The sequence below is a fragment of the Schistocerca americana genome, chromosome X (assembly GCF_021461395.2).
Source record: "Schistocerca americana isolate TAMUIC-IGC-003095 chromosome X, iqSchAmer2.1, whole genome shotgun sequence".
Taxonomy (NCBI): domain Eukaryota; kingdom Metazoa; phylum Arthropoda; class Insecta; order Orthoptera; family Acrididae; genus Schistocerca; species Schistocerca americana.
Window position 1 is genome coordinate 483,095,065 of NC_060130.1, and position 8,127 is coordinate 483,103,191.

Sequence of the window (8,127 nt, forward strand, 5' to 3'; positions counted from 1 at the left end):
TTAGTGTTTCCCTCCAGCACGGTTAAGAAAATTAAGCTGCCAGTTTTACTTACTATCGGAAAAGCTATATATGTGATGATACTGTCACAAAGTTCCATTCTTCATCTGCAGAGCTTGTGCTCCATCCGTAATGAACTCGTCATCAACGAGGTGTTAAACCCTTATTTTCCTTCCTTAATACCACCAACAGCGTGCTTATTTTTAACTGACAAAGGTTAGTGCTTTCTTGAAATTGATGACATCGTGATGTAGAATGGCCTCGAAAGACTTATATGCAGCGACTACATCTTGATTTTCGGGTTTTGGCTGCCCCAAACGGAGGAGGTGCTCAACTATTTGCGTTATTTGAGGATAAGCTGATGCTACAGTGTTCGTGTAAGACAGGCTAACAGCCCTGTAGAAGTTATCATTATATCATCCAAGTGCAAACTTCGTGTATTTCTCATTCATTTTCCTATATATACAGAAGGAGAGGTAAAATATGGCAGCTTGAAGTACTAGTCAGATTTTTATCAAACTTTCTCGAGATGTTCATCACACTTTTATTGTATTCCCTTAGGAATTCACATACACATAGCTGCATTTGGCGCTTTGCTGTACACCATAGAGTTTGAGTTTGACACAATACCTGGAGAGGACATCATTTTGATCTTGAAAGTTCACACATTTTTCCTCTATTCTGTCACAAAATATAGAGTTGTAATTTTTATGCTGATTTACGTAACTCCCAGGGTTAAGGATATAAATATACACACCAGCAGCACAGCAGTGTAGTGTTCTTGAGAGAGCACCACAGCAACTGTGTCGTGTAAAGCTGAAAATTTATTCAGCAAGCCATCATGGGACTTCTTCGTCCACAGAAGACTGTGAGCTACTGTAGTGATTCCGTTGTGAAACGAAGGCGAGGGTCATCCTTATGGGTGTTTGGGGACGGATGACGGGCGCGTGCACTCCTCCCATATATGTTTTGTTCTGGGAATTGGCGTCGGAATGCACCCACAATTCGGTAAGAGCTGTATATGGAAGTGACAGAGCAAGGATTAAGGAAATTATTTGTTTACAGCTCTGTACAGTCTCGCTTCCATTTTGACTATAGAACAGTGCCGAAATCGCCGCTGCATCTAGGAATCGGCATAATTTCACGAGAACAGTACGACAATCCGAAAAAGTCTTTTATATATATATATATATATATATATATATATATATATATATATATATATATATATATATATGTATGTATAAAATCACAGTATTTACCGTTGAGCTTAGTCGTGTTAAGACTGTAGTTAAGTCAGTCGCTGATTATGACTTACAGAAATGTGTTTCAATAGTGTTATGAATGAGAAGCCTACACCCATATTCCCTTTGCCTCCCCTTGCGGACGCCTATCGTCCCAGATGACGCTGACTGTGCAAACGTGCAAGCCTCAGATTAACACCAGGATTTTGTACCATTAATGTAACTAGTGCTGTATTGTTACTGTCTGTTCATAAATGTATATATTTTTCAATATTTGTTGTAACGAAGAATATGTTTAATGTGTGAATTGCGCATGAACAAATGTTGGTCCAATTACTGATTTATGCATTGGGATCGATAGCTAGAAACATTTTGTTAGTGAAGGAAAAGCTGGAGGACAGTCCCTCTATGTACAGGAGGTGGTTAACGCGCCAAAATAAAAGGCATGGGGCACGCCAACAGAAAAAGCACCCATAAATCAGCGCTAGTCTTTAGAGCTTAGATTGTCAACACCTTGGAGTGAAAGCGAGACCAGATTATCAGCAGTTTTGCTGGAAATAAGCCTCGAACGGAAATATAAACATCTTACTGCTGCATGACATATTTTGACGATGGTTTTTGGAATCTGAATGTGGAAGGAAGGTTTATTTTAGAGAAATTTGTTTGCTGAACCACGCTTGCGCAATACTGGTCAGTGCCCTCACCGTCACAGCCGAAACGCCTCGTCGCCACAAGACAATGTTCTGTTTCATTGGATTTGTAAAAGAGCATGAATTAGTATCTCCTTTTCTGTGATCTAATACATTTGTGGAACTTAATCTTGGCTCGTTCCAAGACAGTTATTAACCTTAGCCAAGTAACCTGTGGTAGGATCCTGTTCCTAATCCCAAAAATGATCTGAGTGACAATTTTATTGAATATATTTATAAAATAAAATTTTAAACAGAATGTTTCAGTGACGTCTTTCGAAAATTATCTGAGCGTGCGTTCTCCCTGTGGCGTGCATGTCTGAGAATGTGGCATCAGCATCAGGCCACCTCTTCCGGTGTTCTTCGGAAAAAAAAAACAGCTACAGACGTCTGTAGGCAGCCCATATGAGGGGTGAGAAAGGAGTCATGTGGTTGTTACTGACCACGTCTTGGGTAGCAGAGCGCAGCTGAGTTGGTCTCTTAGTTTCCAGCCTCCAGAAAGAGCAGACGGCTTCTTGCCGTCTACATCTGCCTTTGCAGTTCAAGAACGGCCACCAGCAGAACTCGACGTGAATCACCTTCTGTCTCTCCTCCCATCCCTTGTTTCCCGCCGCGCCAAGAGTGCTAATCGTCCCTGTTGCAGCGTCAGGCGAGCCCATTCGTAACTCAAATAAGTGCATTCGTATAACAAGATTCACCTTATTTCTTTCCTTCATTTCGAAACAGCTCCCTTTTGACTAAAGAAAGGCTGTTAATATTAAAGAAAGGCTGTACTTCTTGGACCTCACAATCTAAACATAAAATTTGCTTTTCGAAGAAAATAAGTTGCATCCTATTTCATTTTTACCTTACTTACACTACAAATAAGGCGAAATAATGCTGCATATGTTGTATGTATATTACTTACGATAAAAATAAATCGAGCTAATGCTCAGTAAATTATTTGTATTAATATTTTCATAAAAGACATGAAAAGGAAAGACAAAGGATAATTTGGGATTGCAAAGATGTCTCCAGAAACGGACTGTAAGGCGTACATGAGAACTTCGTATATGAAATTAGATACTTTTGTTAAGAAACTTCCTGGCAGGGCTACCTTCCAAACTTTACAGAAGCTCTCCTGCGAAACAAGCAGGACTAGCACTCCTGAAAGAAAGCATATTGCGGAGACATGGCTTAGCCACAGCCTGGGGGACGTTTCCAGAATGAGATACTTTTGTTATTTTACAACTGATGGCTTACACAAGTTGGGATGATATTCATCGTTAAAACAGAAGAAGCGGTAATTTTTTAAGCGTCTTGCACACGTTGCAAGGGGCGTATTTTTACAATTACTTGGTTGTTTTGAAGTTTCTATAGAAATACAGACTTGCTTTAAATTCATGAAAGGTTCTCTCTCATCGCACAGTTCGGCAGCAAACCACACCTGAAGCATCATTTCGCTAGATATTGACAAAAACAGCTGGCAACGTACATGGAGTGTATTTTGGTGCGGTCTACTCAGGATGTGATTTCTTTTTCTCTCTAGATGAGGCAAGAGCAGTTTTGAAGTTTTTTGATGTAATTCTTTACTTGACGATAAAAATAGGCATCGCTAGGTTGCACTAGCGGACCGCATAGGAGGGGAAATACTTTAGTATTGCACGATGGCAGTCCGTCTTCATACTGAAAAATATCGTCGTGTAATCGTAGATTCTTTTGTTCCCCTCACGAGTGAATTAACAGAAGGAATTAGTTTTCCTGCACGCAGGGCTCTATCCTGTTAGTCAAAAAATTCCTTCGCATGCCTCTTATCGAAATTTTAATAAATGCTGTATATTGAACACTATTTCGGTTTGTTTGCAATGTTAGTAACGTAAAGCTGAAAACTAAAAAAATGAAAAATTGTTTCCGCTTAGAAAATCGACCCCACGATCCTCGGATTTCTATTCTGTACTTTACTGCTGACCACCTGTTATCGGGAAACGATGTTAGCGTACCTACAAATCGCACGTGGCTCTCCCGACCCGCGCCAAATATGCTGTCACTTCTAAACTCTTGGATATCTGGAGCTCCCACTTCTGTCTCTTTCATTTCTGTCTAAGCTCTGCCGATTCCAGAAATGTGGACGAAATCGGTGATGACGAGTGCGCGCGACTCTCTTGTGAGAGAGAAAAGTCTGGAGTGTTATGTACCTATACAGATGATACATACACAGGGAATTATCCACAACGTCGATATGGATATTAATGTTGGGTATACAGGGTGATTCACGAAGATATGCAAATATTTTAAATGTTATTCTAGAAGTAAAACTAAAGAAAACAGTTCATATAAATATAGGTCTGCAAATTTTTAGTTACGGCTAGTAAAACATTTTGCCTGAAACTTAGCAACTTCGCTAATATGAAGCCATCGCAAAACTGTATGAGATTAAAGCGAAACACAATTTCCATTTATTTTGTGGTTATTTATCTGGTGAATTTAATAAAACATGTCCCAGACATGTATCTGCAGTAGTTTTCCAGGACATCCAGAGAAGCAAAGACGTAACTTCGTAAAATTTTTAATTTATTAACTACTTGGACTAATCTGTCTTTTAAATTCCAGACAATTGCACAAAGTTTTCAACGGAAGTTGTAGAGAATTTAATTTTGGAAAAATTATGGTGATAACGTTAACTGAAACTGTATGAATGTGTCAGATAATCTGCTTTGATTAATACCATAGCACACGTGAATTCATGTCGAACCGGAAAAAAAAAGCTCAGTGTTAAGTAAGTTGTATAGTGTACATATAATTTCGCAATACAATCACAATAAATGTTCAAAGATGTCTTCACCGAGTTCAATGCATTTAGCTGCAGGTGTATAACATTCATCCCCATACACAAAAATCCAATGGTATTCCATCGGGCGATCTGGGTGGCCACAGAGGTGTAACACCCCGACCAATCCATTTCTGGGTAAAACTGTTCGTTTAAAGGTGTAGTGTGGTGAAATGTGGAGGCGCGCCGTCACGTTGAAAATACATTTGCAGTCGCGTGGCAAGTGGAACATCTTCGAGCAAGCGGGGCAGTTCTTCTTGAAGAAACTGTAAGTACGTCTCGCCAGTTATACGTCCTGGGAAAATGATTATACCACACCGCCGGCCGGTGTGGCCGTGCGGTTCTGGCGCTTCAGTTTGGAACCGCGTGACCGCTACGGTCGCAGGTTCGAATCCTGCCTCGGGCATGGATGTGTGTGATGTCCTTAGGTTAGTTAGGTTTAAGTAGTTCTAAGTTCTAGGGGACTGATGACCACAGATGTTAAGTCCCATAGTGCTCAGAGCCATTTGAACCATTATACCACACCACACATCGCTGCTAGAAACTGCGTTGTACTGTTGCTTGTGGGTTTACTTCAGACCATACGTGCTCGTTATGTAAACTGTTTATACAATCTCGAATAAACTGTGCCTCATAAGTAAGTAAAATGTATTTGTGTAACTGCCGATTAGTATTTAACCAGTTACACAACTCCAAGCGGAGGGCAGGATCTCCCGGATGTAAGTGATACACTTTCTGTTTATGGTAAGGATACAGATTTTTGTACTTCAGTGTAGGCCATACCTTACATTGTGAAATGCCTAATTGTTGATAGATACGTCGTGTACTGAAACCCGAGCTACGATTTACGGTGAACAGCATCCATACTATTCTCATCATCGTATTCACGTATCGAGCGCTCGTACTCATTATGAAAGCTAGGTACAGACCCTGTCTCCCGTAACATTCGAAATACTCCGCTAATGGTTCGTGCATTCGGAATCCTCCGAGTTGGATAACGTACGCGATATTCGTTAACTGCAGCAGTAGCATTACCATCAAATTTGCCGTAAATAAACACCGTATCGGCATATTCCTCTGTCATAAATTTGAATGACATCCCTATTTCATAAATAATCTACAAACTACAACAGTTACTGTGTGGTTTCACTTAAATACACTGATGTTATTACGTTCGTTCACTGAACAATACAGAAAACTAACTCGTCTCAAGGTTAGGAAACGACCGAAAGAACTCACTAACGGTTGCCAACAATGAGATAAAGGTTTCTACAGTCTTAATGGAAAGTAAACAAATTTACTTGTGCAATAATCTTTGCTTCTCAGGATGTTCTGTAAAACTACTGCAGATACACGTCTGGGACATGTTTTATTAGATTCATCAGACCAATAACAACAAAATAAATGGAAATCGTGCTTTACTTTAACATCGTACAGTTTTGCGATGGCTTCATATTAGCGAAGTTGCTAAATTTCAAGTAAAATCTTTTATTAACCGTAACTCTGTAACTAAATGTTTGCGGACCTACGTTTATATGAACTTTTTTCTTTAGTTTTACTTGTAGAATAACATATTGAAACATTTGAATATCTTCGTTAATCACTCTGAAAAAAGATACTCCAAAAAAAGCGTGTAGTCAATGGTGAAGCCATCTACCAATCCACCTAGCTGAGGTGACATTTAGGTTTCAGTGACTTCCAGAACGTGTCTCCTCACACAGCATGAGACATGGGGTTCAACCTTAGAGACCGCCAGTAGGACAGTGTTGTAACTGCCTTCGGTTCTATCACATACAGCTTCTGCAGCAGAGGTTTATTCAAACCACTTTCACACTATTTCTCTACCTCTCACTCTCTACGAGGAAGTGGGAAAAATGAACACTTAATTCTCTCTGTACGAGTTGTAATTGTTCTTATTTTATTTCGATGATCATTTTTCTACGTAAGCTGGCGACAGTAAAATATTTTCACATCCAGAGGAGAACGCTGGTGATTGAAATTTCGTGAAAAGATCCCACCGCAATGAAAAATGCCTTTATTTTAATGATTTCCACGCCAACCCGTTTATCATATCCGTGACTTACTAACCCCTATTTCACGATAATGCAAAAAGTGCTGCTCTTCTTTGCACTTTTTCCATGTCAGTAGTTTAGCAAATGACGAAAAAGCGTACTGTAGACAGTCCATGTAGTAGACCTGTTGCATTTTCCAAGTGTTCTTCCAATAAAGTGCTGTATTTGGTTTGCCATATCCACAACATTATCGGTTTAACTGAAATGGTTCGAAATTGTGATTCATAGATATTTAGGTGAATTGACTGTCTGTAAATTTGTGTGATTTATCGTGTACAGAAATTAAATAGATTTCTTCTCGTACTCATGTGAATGATCTCTCGTATGTCCTTATTCAGAGGCAACTGCCACTTTTCGCACCAGAGAGGTAGCGTCTCTAAGTCATTTAGCAATAGGTTTTGACCTCCTGATGATTTTACTGGGCGATAAATGACAAAATCAAATACAAATATTGAAAGACGGCAGTTCATATTGTATAGGTTTACAATTGCTTGGAATTTCCCATGACCAATCTAACACCGCACAGCAACTTCAGCACGAACTTAGTAACTGGCTTGTTGTGTCTGCAAGTTTGACGCTTAGGCGAATATGATCAACATACAGCGTCCTGTAATTTGAGTTTTCATAAATTATTATTGATTACCACTATATAATCGGGAAAACGGCCAGTGCGAGTATAATCACCATGCTAGTAAAATTTACTTGAAACGGGGGCTATTAACCTGAAAACAATTCAAATATAGCGTTCGCTATAGTGGAATTTTGCATCATATCACATTTCGTATTATACATTGTGTCCACAATTAAAGTTCCAGTTTCAAAACGCTGTACAAAGAGAACCACTGCCCAGAATGACCTCAAATTTGGACAGATGTTATTGAAGTAGGGGAAAACATCATGGAAAAAAATTACCCACATTTTACCAATAGATGGCGCTGTAAGCGTCTTAACGTAAGCGCCATCGACTACAAATGACAGATGAATCGCAATATGTCTATGGTCTGCGTTACACAATTCGTACCGTTCAACATGCATGACTGCACAAGTTCGGCAATCAGCAGTTCATCCAGCACTGCGAGGTCGTGCCACGTCGGATGGTAAAAGTCGGTTTTTGAGTGTCTTGAGGCCAAAAACGGCATAAAAAGCAAAATGACATCAGTTTTTGTTTGTTCTGGGGTTAGAAACAGTATAAAAAGCAAAATGACGTCGATTTCTAACTGTCGTGAGACTAAGACAAGACATGTTCAATATGCTGTCCACCGTTTCATGCCATCAGTTGAAATCGAGGAACAGCATGTTCTACAACAGATCGGAGAGC